Raw genomic sequence first — 12,913 nt, forward strand, 5'->3', positions numbered from 1 at the left:
CTATATAAATGTTACCATATTTTATTTCATAGTGACACATTGTATTTCCCAATGGATTTTTTCATTATAACAGTTATCGCTTCATTAATGGCGTTGTATCACATGATCTATTTCCGAATTTCATGGCCTTTTCATAATAAAGGGATATGTCAATCAATGTAAGTGGGTGGTCTTTAGCCACTGATTGGCTAATCCTTTACAATCAATTACTTTACCCTGTGAATTTGATCTAACATTATAACGGAAAGCGCAAGACATTTATTTACGTTGTAGTAGCATAAGCAACTAATGATAGCATTTCAGTGAACAACTATCCCAAAATAGAAATATATCACACAAATAACAAGTAACAGAATCTCTACCCTCAGTACCTGTTAGTGTTTGTGAATTAAGATGACACCAACCTAGGATTGCAAAGGGTCGGAAATTTTACATGGGAAGTTAAGCCCGGGAATTTGGGGAATTTTGCTTAAATTCATCAAAAAAGTTAGCTTATAACAGTGAACCTTTTTTGTGGGATACACATAAGGCAATTCTAGGTCTTGTGGCATATTTTGGTTAAACTATCCCCAATTCAATGGAATTGCAACCCTCTGCATGCACAGGGTAAATTAAAATCTTCCCGGTTATGTTGTCTGGTGCCAAATGTTCCTGATGGAAACACTGGTCTTACCCTCTAGTATATAACGTAGCTTTCTGGGCAGTGTTGTTCCTGTCCAGGTGTTTCCTGAAGAACTCCTGGAACATCCTCCACAGGTCAAGCTGAGCCTGATGTGGGCTTTAGCCTCTCCCCCAAACACCCCCACTTGACCATACGCGGGGTGGAAGCCTGACGGGCAGTGGGGCATGTAGGGTACTTCCAGAAAATGCCCTGCCCTGGCGTACATCACCACCTGGTGTTGAAAGGAAAAGAGGACTGAACATATTTGCAAAAATAAAATGTTTTTTACTTTGTCATTAGAGGGTAGTATGTAGATTGATGAGGGGGGGAAAAAATTGAATCCATTTTAGAATAAGGCTGTAATGTAACAAAATGTGGAAAAAGTCAAGGGGTCTGAATACTTTCCGAATGCACTGTATGTATATGTGTCTCCATTTCAGCACCAACTGGTAGATTTAAAAATACTCTGATTTTGTAGATTATTAAGGCACATTTTAGTGTTAGGAAAGTTTGTATGAATAAAAATCCAAACTTGTTTGGAAAGTCTTTACGCACTAAATATATTGATTAATACAAAAATTGTGGTTTGATCCATCCTGAAAGTTGTCATATTCAAGTTCAATCTATAAAATATTGGAATGTGAAAAAATTTAAATAAATAGGTGTTGAACAATAATTCTACCCCAATTCTCACAAATCACAGACCTGTATGACAACGGTCCAGTCTCGCAAACCGTGCACTACGCTCCAGGTTTAACCTGCTACATGTGGTCTGAGTTCCATAATGATGAACAATTATTGGATGCATTTGCTGTTTATTTTGGTTGTGTTCCACATTTTTTATTTTACCTTTATTTAACTAGGCAAGTCAGTTAAGAACAAATTCGTATTTTCAATGACGGCCTAGGAACAGTGGGTTAACTGCCTTGTTCAGGGGCAAAACGACAGAGTTGTACCTTGTCAGCTCAGGGATTCAAACTTGCAACCTTTCGGGTACTAGCCCAACGCTCTAACCACTAGGCTACCCTGCCGCCCCGAAGATGATGTTGTGCCCTATTGAAGCAAAATGGTAAATAATGTAGAGTCATTTTGGAGTAACTTCTTGAAAATAAGAATAGTATATGTTTCAAAACACTTTTGCATGAATGAATGTTTCTAATAAATAGGGGCGTGGATCAGAAAACCAGTCACTATCTGGTGTAACCACCATTTGCCTCATGCAGCGCGACAACTCTTCTTTGTAGAGAGTTGATCAGGCTGTTGATTGTGGCCTGTGGAATGTTGTCCCACTCTTCAATGGCTGTGCGAAGTTGCTGGATATTGGCGGGAACTGGAAAATTCTGTCGTACACGTCAATCCAGAGCATCCTTAACATGCTCAATGGGTGACGTCTAGTGAGTATGCAGGCCATGGAAGAGCGGAGACATTTTCAGCTTCCAGGAATTGTGTACAGATCCTTGCGACATGGGGCTGTGCATTATCAAGCTGAAACATGAGGTGATGGCAGTGGATGAATGGCACGACCTCTAACTAATAGTGGGTGAAAAGCATGCTATTCTCATGCTTAAGTTCAAGGTCAGAATATGCAGAGAAAAAGGAATTATGTTCCATTTATGGGCGCTTAACTCAGGTCGGAATCGGGGCCTTAGAGACTTACCCAGAAGGACTCACAGCTGTAATTGCTGCCAAATGTGTTTCTAACACAGTGGTCACCAAACAGTCGATCGCCAAGGCATTCCTAGTAGATCGGAAAACATTTTCTATAAAAAACAAAACGAAGATAAAGCCTTGCATTCCTGATTTTTTGTCTTGCACTGTTGGCAGTAGGTGCAATTGATTCAGCTGCCCTGCGCAACAGGTAGACGAAGTGTTTCCACAGTGGTGTTAAGTACTTAAGTAAAAATACATTAAAGTACTACTTATGTAGTTTTTTGTTATCTGTACATTAACATTTATATTTTTTTACAACTTTTACTTCACTACATTCCTAAAGAAAATAGACTTTTTACTCCATACATTTTCCCTGACACCCAAAAGTATATATTTCGAATGCTTAGCAGGCAGGAAAAATGCCAAATTCACACCCTTATCAAGAGAACATCCCTGGTCATCCCTACATCCCTACTGCCTCTGGCAGACTCACTAAACACACATGCTTAATTTGTAAATTATATCTGAGTGTTGGAGTGTGCCCCTGGCTATCCGTAAATAAATAAAAAAAACAAGAAAATTGTGCCATATGGTTTGCTTAATATAAGAAATTAGAATGATTTATACTTTTACTTTTGATTCTTATTAAGTATATTTTAGTAATTGATTAACTTTTGATACTCAAGTATATTTAAAACCAAATACTTTTACTGAAGTTGTATTTTACTGGGGGACTTTCACTTGAGTCATTTTCTATTAAGGCATCTTTACTTTTACTCAAGTATGACAATTGGGTACTTTGTCCACCACTGTGTTTCCATTTTGAACCATTTCAAGTGTCTGAAGGTACAAACCGGAGAGTAAATCAAGTGCATCTATAGGCCTACCGCTAGCCAATCAGATTGCTCAGATCACCGTATCTGCTGCTTCCTCGAGTGCACAGCAAAGTGATAATGTATTGGGCCTATAGCATACTGCACAAATAACTGTTTTTAATAGGTTAATGTTGCATAGGGTTATGTTTAAGTCATGATTTAAAAATATATATAAACGGTAGATCTCAGCCTGTATTTTGAACGTCATCTCGGTTCAAAAAAGGTTGGTGACCACTGTTCTAACATGTATTAACTCAGAGGTGTGAATAATTATGTAAATGAGATAGCTGCATCTCATTTTCAATACATTTGCAAAAGTTTTTTTTAAAGTGTGTAAATGAGTGAGGGAAAAAAAATAAATGTAATCAATTTTCAATTCAGGGTCTGACAAAGGCCTCGAGGCTGATAAGCTTGAAAAAGAGCAGTGATAGTAGCAGGAGGAGTGTGCAGGTTTCTTCTTTTTCTCAGGCTTTAACACAACAAAATGTGGAATAAGGCAAGGGGTATAAATACTTTCTGAAGGCATTGTATGTATGGAAGGTTTCGTTCAAATCAAAGGGGTGTCTCTGCCTTTCAGTGTCTGCCTGCCAGCTAGTTTTCTAGGCTAGTTAAGAATACTATAGTTATCACGGCATTGAGACAACTCTGACGCTCAAAGTTCCTCCATATTAGCCGCTCCTCCATAAGCATCTAGCTAGTATATAATTCAGTGAACTAATTATAAGCCTACTACAAATATCCTAGACACAATAAAATGCAAGTCATATTATGACGCCCAGTTGCTCAAGCCTCCTCCATGTCCACCGCTCTCTCTCGCTCTCCCCCTACAGAGCAAAATTTCAGTCGCATCTCACTCATCACTTGTCTGTCATCAAGCATGCCAACAACTAGCTTGCACGGTCCATAGAAAGCTGCTCTAGTTGCAGATTCTGCACTGATTGGTGTGGTAATTTAATAAGCTAAATGTAAAAATGTTGATTTCACAAGTTAAAAGGAACCGAAAGGAATTCTAGAAACCAGTTATTTTTTCTGGTTCGAACCGGTTCAGAACTTTATTTTGCTGGTCGGAACAAAATAAATAGAGGTTCTGTTCAGAACGCAACTATTGGAAGAATAATTTCATTTTCAACCCCTGCTATTGAGTAAAGGCAATTTAGGCTGAAACATCATGTGCTTATCTAGTAGTACTTGATTAAACATTTTGCTATCACAATGTTTGTGTTCAAGTTTATTTTCTTATCTCAAAGTTCTCTTTCCCATGATGCCTCAGCAAGGCGGCGGCCTGTAGGGCGAAGAGACAGCTGTTCCAGTTCCTGTCGTCCTCAGAGGCGGTGAAGAGGAACCTAGAACTGGAACGTTCTATTGGGATCACGGAACCGCGGTTCCCCTCAGTCTCTGGGTCCGGTAAGGCCTCTCGGATGTCGAGGATGCCAGACGGTGAGAAGGTGACGTTCTCAACGATAGGCGTGATGGAAGGGATGATGAGGTCTTTGTAGTGCAGTGGCGCCACCATATTAGCATTGCTGCCGTTGATCCAGGCTGTGGCTGAGATGCCAGAGAGAAAAGACGCCATGGACAGAGCCAGTTCCCCACTCTTTGAGATGGACAGGATTCCTATTCCTGGACCCTGTACCTATAAAAACAAAGAAATTAAAATATATTTTATTGTCACAGGGGTTAAAGCAAATAAAAATACCAGATCGATTGTCTGGGGCCAAGTTAACCTCCCCTTTAATGTAGAAAGTCATGATCAAGGTTTTAGGAAAGAGGATAATTTTGTTAATGATAGAGTATGATAGTGCCGACAGACATGGCAGCTCTGGTTCTAGCTCCGAAGCAACTTTGCAGTATTTTGTTTATTTGTGTGTTATTTCTTACATTAGCCCAGAACGTTTGTTGTGTTATTACATACAGACAGAAATAACTTTTGGATATCAGAGCGGCGCTAATTCACCAGCAATACGACTTTCCCAAATTGGATCCTTTGTTCTTACCCCCCAGGGCAATTGAACTTATCTCAGAGGCTGCTCCTAGTGTACTTCTAGTCCGACTCAGGAGGCGAGCACACCATCCACCGCTTCCGAGTAGATTAAACGCTAATGTTCAGTCTCTGGACAATAAAGTAGACGAGCTCAGGGTGAGGTTCTCCTTCCAGAGAGACATCAGGGGCTGTAACATACTCTGTTTCACTGAATCATGGCTCTCTCAGGATATACTGTCCCCATTCATACAGCCAGCTGGGTTCTCAGTTCATAACGCAGACAAGAATAAAGAACTCTCCGGGAAGAAGAAAGGCGGTGGTTTAGGTTTCATGATTAACTACTCATTATAACATACAGAAACTCAAATATTTTTGTTCACCCGACTAGAACACTTCACAATCAAATGCCGACCGTATTACCTCCCAAGAGAAATCTCTGTCTATAGTCACAACTGTGTATATTCCGCCTCAAACCGATACCACGACGGCCCAAAAGGAACTACACTGGACTTTATGCAAACTGGCAACCACATAACTGGAGGCCGCATTTATTGTAGCTGGGGATTTTAACAAAGCAAATTTGAGGAAAACGCTACCTAAGTTCTATCAACACATTGACTGTAGTACTCGCTCTTGAAAAACACCAGACCACTGCTACTCCCCCTTTCGAGATGCCTGCAACGCCCTCCCTTCTGCAAAATCAGATCACGACTCCATTTTGCCCCTCCCTTACTATAGGCAGAAACTCAAACAGGAAGTACCAGTGCTAAGGTCTATTCAATGCTGGTCTGACCAATTGGAATCCATGCGTCAAGATTGTTTTGATCATGCGGACTGGGCTATGTTCCGGGTAGCCTCTGAGAATAACCTTAACATTTACAAAAACACGGTGACTGAGTTAATCAGGAAGTGTATAGGGGATGATGTTCCCATGGTGACTATTAAAACCTACCCAAACCAGAAACTGTGGATAGATTGCAGCATTCACACAAAACTGAAAGCGCAAACCGCAATTAACCATGATGATGTGATTGGAAATATGGTTGAATACAAACAGTGTAGTTATTCCCTCCACAAGGATATCAAACAGGAAAAACGTCAGTACAGAGACAAAGTGGAGTCGCAATTCAACAGCTCAGACAAGACGTGTGGCAGGGTCTACAGACAATTACAATAGGAAAACCAGCCACGTCGCGGACACCAACGTCTGGCTCCCAGACAAGCTAAACACCTTCTTCGCCCGCTTTGAGGATAACAGTGCCACTGATGCGGCCCGCTCCCAAGGACTGTGGGCTCTCGTTCTCCGTGGCCGACGTGAGTAAGACATTTAAGCGCATTAACCCTCGCAAGGCTGCCGGACCAGACAGCATCCTTAGCCGCGTCCTCAGAACATGCGCAAACCAGCTGGCTGGAGTGTTTACGGACATATTCAATCTCTCCCTATCCCAGTCTGCTGTCCCCAAAGCAAAGGTAACTGAACTAAATGACTATCACCCCGTAGCACTCATTTTTGTCATGAAGTGCTTTGAGAGGCTAGTTAAGGGTCATATCACCTCTACCTTACCTGACACCCTAGACCCACTTCAATTTGTTTACCGCCCAAATAGATCCACAGAAGATGCAATCGCCATCGCACTGCCCTATCCCATCTGGACAAGAGGAATACCTACACAAGAATGCTGTTCATTGACTATAGCTCAGCATTCAACACCATAGTGCCCTCCAAGCTCATCATTAAGCTCAGGGCCCTGGGTCTGAACCCCGCCCTGTGCAATTGGGTCCTGGACTTCCTGACGGGCTGCCCCCTGGTGGTGAAGGTAGGAAACAACATCTCCACTTCACTGATCCTCAACACTGTGGCCCTACAAGGGTGCGTGCTCAGCTCCCTCCTGTACTCCCTGTTCACCCATGACTGAGTGGCCATGCACGCCTCCAACTCAAACATCAAGTTCCTCAGCGTACATATTACTTACAATCTGAAATGATCCACCCACAAAGACAGTGTGTTGAAGGCACAACAGCATCTCTTCAACCTCAGGAGGCTGAAGAAATGTGTCTGGGCCCCTAAGACCCTCACAAATTTTTACAGATGCACAATTGAGAGCATCCTGTCGGGCTGTATCACCGCCTGGTACAGCAACTGCACCACCTGCAACCGCAGGGCTCTCCAGAGGGTGGTGCAGTCTGCACAACGCATAACCGGGGGCACACCGCCTACCCTCCAGCACAACTACAGCACACCTACAGCACCCGCTGTCACAGGGAGGCCAACAAGATCATCAAGGACATCAACCACCTGAGCCACTGCCTGTTCATCGTGCTTTTAATACATTTGCAAAAATTTCTATAAACCTGTTTCTTTTTTTGAAATCCATTTCAGAATAAGGCTGTAACGTAACAAGTGGGAAAATTCAAGGGGTCTGAATACTTTCCGAATGTACTGTAAATGCCTTTTTACAACTACTAAAGAAAGTTCAGAGTTCCTCAAACTTGGTCCTCGGGAATGCGCATGAGAGCTGTTCCTAACCTGCCCGTGTCCATTCTCCTCGGTCGAGACTGCCCTCTCTTCCAGGCACTGTGGGGGAGGGACCTGGGGAGGCGCACATGTGAGGTAGGAAGAAAAGGAAAAAGGATGGTACCCACCCCCCGCCACGAGAGGTGTCCACAGGCCCGAGTCGGACCCAGAGGAGGGAGACGGCCCCACTCCGGCGAGCGAGCCACCGTGCGAGGAAGACATCAGGCTCCCATTTATGGAGGTGGAGGCCCTAGACGGACCTCCCGACACGGGAATCCTCACAGGTAAGTTTGGGATGGCCCAGTTAGAAGAACCCAATCTCCAGAACGCTAGGGGCCAGGTGATTGTGATGGATGGTGTACTGTTACCTGGGGTAAGTGAGTGGTGCTACCCCCACTTCACCATCAAGCATCATTTATTGTATCAGGTAGTAAAGCACAATGGGGAGACAAAAGACTTGTTACTCATACCCAGCCAGTATGTTAGGACTGTGTTGCACCTTGCCCACACACACCTGCTTGGGGCACACCTGGGGATGGAGAAAACCAGGGAGCGGATCGGGAACCGGTTCCACTGACCCGGAGTCAAGCACGCCATGTAGGACTACTGCCGTAGGTGCCTGGGGTGCCAGATCACAGCTTTGAGGGTACATTATAGAAATCCTTTGGTTCCCTTGCCAATTATAGGAGTGGCATTTGAGCAGGTGGCAATGGATCTGGTGGGTCCATTGGTGAAGACCGCGAGGGGACACCAATACATCCTGGTAATCGTGGAATACGCCACCCGGTATCCTAAGGCAATCCCGCTACGCACGGCGGCAGCAAAAGGTATCGCACGGGAGCTCTTCCATTTATTTAGCTGGTTGAGTATTCCACAGGAAATCCTGATGGACCAGGGCACCGCATTCATGTCTCGTGTGATGAAAAATGTCTGCAATCTATTACGAATTAAACAGGTGAGGACCAGTTTGTACCATCCACGAACGGACGGGCTAGTTGAACGCTTCAATAAGACCCTAAAACAGATGCTGAAGAAGGTCATCGAGAGAGACGGGAGGAACTGGGACCAGCTGCTGCCCCACCTGATGTTTTCAGTGTGCGATGTACCCAAGCATCCACTGGGTTCTCCCCATTTGAGCTCCTGTATGGCCGTCGGCCCCGCGGACTGCTGGACCAAGCCAAGGAGGTGTGGGAAGAGCAGCCGACCCCCCTTCGCTGCGTAGTAGAACATGTGGAGGAGATGAGGGAGAGGATGATAGCGATTTGGCCAATGGTGAGAGAGCACATGGCCCAGGCACAACGTTCCCAGGAGCGTTTCTACAACCGGGGGGCCCAACCACGAGAGTTCCAACCAGGTGAGAAGGTCTTGGTGCTGATCCTTACAGCGGAGAGTAAATTCCTGGCTATGTGGCATGGGCCCTACGACATCGTTGAGCGGGTAGTTGACATCAATTATAAGGTCCACCATACGGGGCAGAGAAAACCCCTCCAGCTTTACCATGTGAACTTGCTGAAGAAATGGCACACACACGAGTGGTGCTGTGCGTAATGTGGACCTGGCCTCAGCAGAGCCCGCCCTCTGTCGAATTTGCAATGGGGGAAGACCTCAGCCCGACCCAACGACAAGAGCTCAGAGAGTTGGTCCAGCAGAATACGGCCGTGTTCTCCGAGGTGCCGGGGCGCACGGATCTCGTGGAACATCATATCCACACATGTCCAGGAGAAAAAAGTGCGTAAACGGCCATACCGGATACCAGAAGCCCAGAGGGTGGTGGTCCAGCGGGAAGTGATGACAATGTTAGAGATGGGGCTACCGGAGGAGACCCACAGTGAGTGGTCTAGCCATATAGTGCTGGTTCCGAAACCGGACAGAACCGTCCGCTTCTGCAATGACTTCTGGGGCCTGAACGAGGTCAGTAAGTTCGATGCCTACCCCATGCCCTGGGTGGACGAACTGATCAACTGCTTGGGGATGGCGAGATATGTCAGCACCTTGGACCTGACGAAGGGGTACTGGCAGGTGCCGCTGGCAGCAGCCTCTCGGGAGAAGATTGCCTTCTCCACCCCGGGGGGGCTATACCACTACCAGGTTCTTCCTTTTGGGCTCCAAGGGGCACAAGCGACCTTTCAGAAACTCATGGACCGCGTCTTGAGGCCGCACAGTGAGTATGCGGCTGCTTATTTGGATGACATAGTTGTGCACAGTGACAGTTGGGAGTCACATCTTTGTAGGTTACAGGCAGTGGTGGATGCGCTAAGGGATGCAGGTCTGACTGCGAACCCCCACAAGTGCAAGCTGGGCTACGCCGAGGTGGACTACCTGGGCTATCAGCTCGGGACGGGAAATGTGAAGCCCCAAGAAAAAAGAATCGCTGCCATTAGGGGATGGCTGGTCCCCCAAACCAAGAGGCAGGTGAAGTCATTCCTGGGGTTAGCAGGCTACTACAGTCGATTTGTACCTAACTTTGCCGCAATAGCGTCTCCCCTCACAGACTTAACGAAGGCACAACTACCCCAGACGGTGCGATGGACGGAGGACACAGAGGCGGCGTTCCAGGCCCTGAAGATACGCTATGTTCGCACCCGGTACTCGTCACCCCGGATTTCTCAAAAAACCTCCTGGTCCAGACAGACACGTCTGACACAGGGGTAGGGGCCATTTTGTCCCAAGAGCAGGAAGGCGAGGAGCACCCAATCATGTATGTTAGCAGGAAGCTCCTCCCGAGGGAGAAGAAGTACTTGATTATCGAGAAGGAGTGTCTCGCCGTGAAGTGGGCACTGGACACCCTCAAGTATTACCTCCTCGGTAGGAAGTTCACCCTGATCACTGACCATGCCCCCCTTGTGTGGATGGCAAGAGGTAAGGACACAAATGACCGTGTCACTCGCTGGTTCCTGTCCTTACAACAATTCTCTTTCTCTGTCATCCACAGATCGGGGGCCCAGCACGGCAATGTGGACGCCCTCTCCAGGAGGGATGCAAACCTAGCCCTGAGCATGCCTCCCTCCCAGTCAGGGCTAAGGGGGGGGGGGTATCCCATGAGGTCTACCCCGGGGGATGGCAATAGAGGGGAGGTACGTGATGCGACGTTGGCTCCCTCTGCTGGGAGTACATGAGCTGGGCACACCAACACGGATAGCTCCAAGTGGAGGTAATTAGGGGAAAGTGCCAACCAGCCGTGGAGGCCAAATAAAAGGAGCACTGTGGCACACCGCGAGGAAGGACGGGGAAAGACCGACACAGAGCAAAAGCTGAGAAGAAGGACTGAGCCAAACCTACATGATTTTCTTTGTTATGTTTACTTTATGTCCTAGTAAACTAAAACCTCCCTGTCTCTGTGTTAATCTCTGCACGCTCAACCCAACACCCCACAGTTTACCACAGTAGGCTAACAAACAGTTCTATGACCTACAGCATGGTCAAGCAAGTTCATGTTTCCGACATTTTTGGACTAGTAAACAACTATTGATTTTGAACCACAGACAGTTACGGTAAGTTGCAAAGAAAAACAGGAGCTGCCTACACTATTCCAGCACCATTTCAACTTTAATATTTAAAAATCATCAAATCCACTATGCTTAGTCTAATACAGTGACAACCAAAATATACCTAAAACAATTTAGTCCAATCAACGTCAGCTAAATATGATGTGGCTGTCCATGGTACTGATGTCTGTCTGTGTGTCCAATCAAATCAAATGTATTTATATAGCCCTTCTTACATCAGCTGATATCTGAAAGTGCTGTACAGAAACCCAGCCTAAAACCCCAAACAGCAAGCAATGCAGGTGTAGAAGCACGGTGGCTAGGAAAAACTCCCTAAAAAGGCCAAAACCTAGGAAGAAACCTAGACAGGAACCAGGCTATGAGTGGTGGCCAGTCCTCTTCTGGCTGTGCCGGGTGGAGATTATAACAGCACATGGCCAAGATGTTCAAATGTTCATAAATGACCAGCATGGTCAAATAATTATAATCATAGTAGTTGTCGAGGGTGCAACAAGTCAGTAACACAAGAGTAAGTGTCAGTTGGCTTTTTCATAGCCGATCTTTGAGAGTATCTCTACCGCTCCTGTTGTCTCTAGAGAGTTGAAAACAGCAGGTCTGGGACAGGTTGCACGTCCGGTGAACAGGTCCAGGGTTCCAGCAGGTCTGGGACAGCAGGTCTGGGACAGCAGGTCTGGGACAGGTAGCACGTCCGGTGAACAGGTCAGGGTTCCAGAACAGTTGGAACTGGAGCAGCAGCACGGCCAGGTGAACTGGAGACAGCAAGGAGTCATCAAGCCAGGTAGTCCTGAGGCATGGTCCTAGGGCTCAGTCAACATAGGAGGGCCAAGCACAGAAAGCAGCTCTTTCAGTAGTTTAGTTGGAATAGGGTCCAATGCCAGCCTCCTCTCTTGAATATGTGTGAAGGAAAGTTTTATGTTTGTGCTTTTCTAATAACCAATTTGACTGGGTTCATGCAAGTGACTGATTGATCATGTCTGGGAGGAATTCTCACTATCAGTATAAGCAATTTGGCAGTACACCCAGGACATTATTTTGAGACCAAAAGGGGTTCTCAGTTTCAAGGTCTTAGCTTGGAAAGAGGAAGTCTCGTGAGGTATTGGTCTCTCACATGCATGAACCAAACATTAATGATTAATTAATTATGGATAACGAATAATGTTAATCATGCAAATATAAGTTAACTGTGTAAGCAGTATATAAGAGAACTAACGGGACTGTCCCGGGGGAGCTCCCGACCGACATGTACTATGGTGCATTAAGTTTGTTGGAATCTCTCCAGCTTGCTAATAATAAATACTTATTAATTTAATATTGACTTCAGGTGTCCCTGGTAGTAATTTACACAACATACATGTATGCATGAAGGGTTTCAGTAAGTGTTGGAATGTATGAGGGGTGTTTACCGGCTGCACAGAGTTGATGTGTTGATGTGCCTTGGCTCCAAGATGGTGTCACCTCTGTGCGCATGTATTCTGTCCTCCTCACGGTATCCGGATGGGAAATCTCTACAGAAAAGTGGCACATTGGCCTCGAAATGAATTCCATTATTCTCAAACATCGGCAAAGTATTATAAAGATATGGATAAACAGGAAGAAGCCACGCCAAAGGCAGCAAATACAAGGAAAAGATACAGAAACCTGGACGGCTTTTCGAAATTGTAACGGCTGTCGTAGAGAGGGGACCAAAGCGTACTCGTACTCGTCCTTATTTTAACTTAAAACACA

At 45.6% G+C, this 12,913-nt stretch overlaps 1 pseudogene; it reads right to left on the reverse strand.

Moving 5' to 3' along the window:
- Positions 1–629: 629 nt before the first annotated feature.
- On the reverse strand, positions 630–12,633 carry LOC115170687 (putative acyl-coenzyme A thioesterase 6; annotated as a pseudogene).
- Between the last annotated feature and the right edge of the window lie 280 nt (positions 12,634–12,913).

Source organism: Salmo trutta, chromosome 32 (assembly GCF_901001165.1).
Source record: "Salmo trutta chromosome 32, fSalTru1.1, whole genome shotgun sequence".
NCBI lineage: Eukaryota > Metazoa > Chordata > Actinopteri > Salmoniformes > Salmonidae > Salmo > Salmo trutta.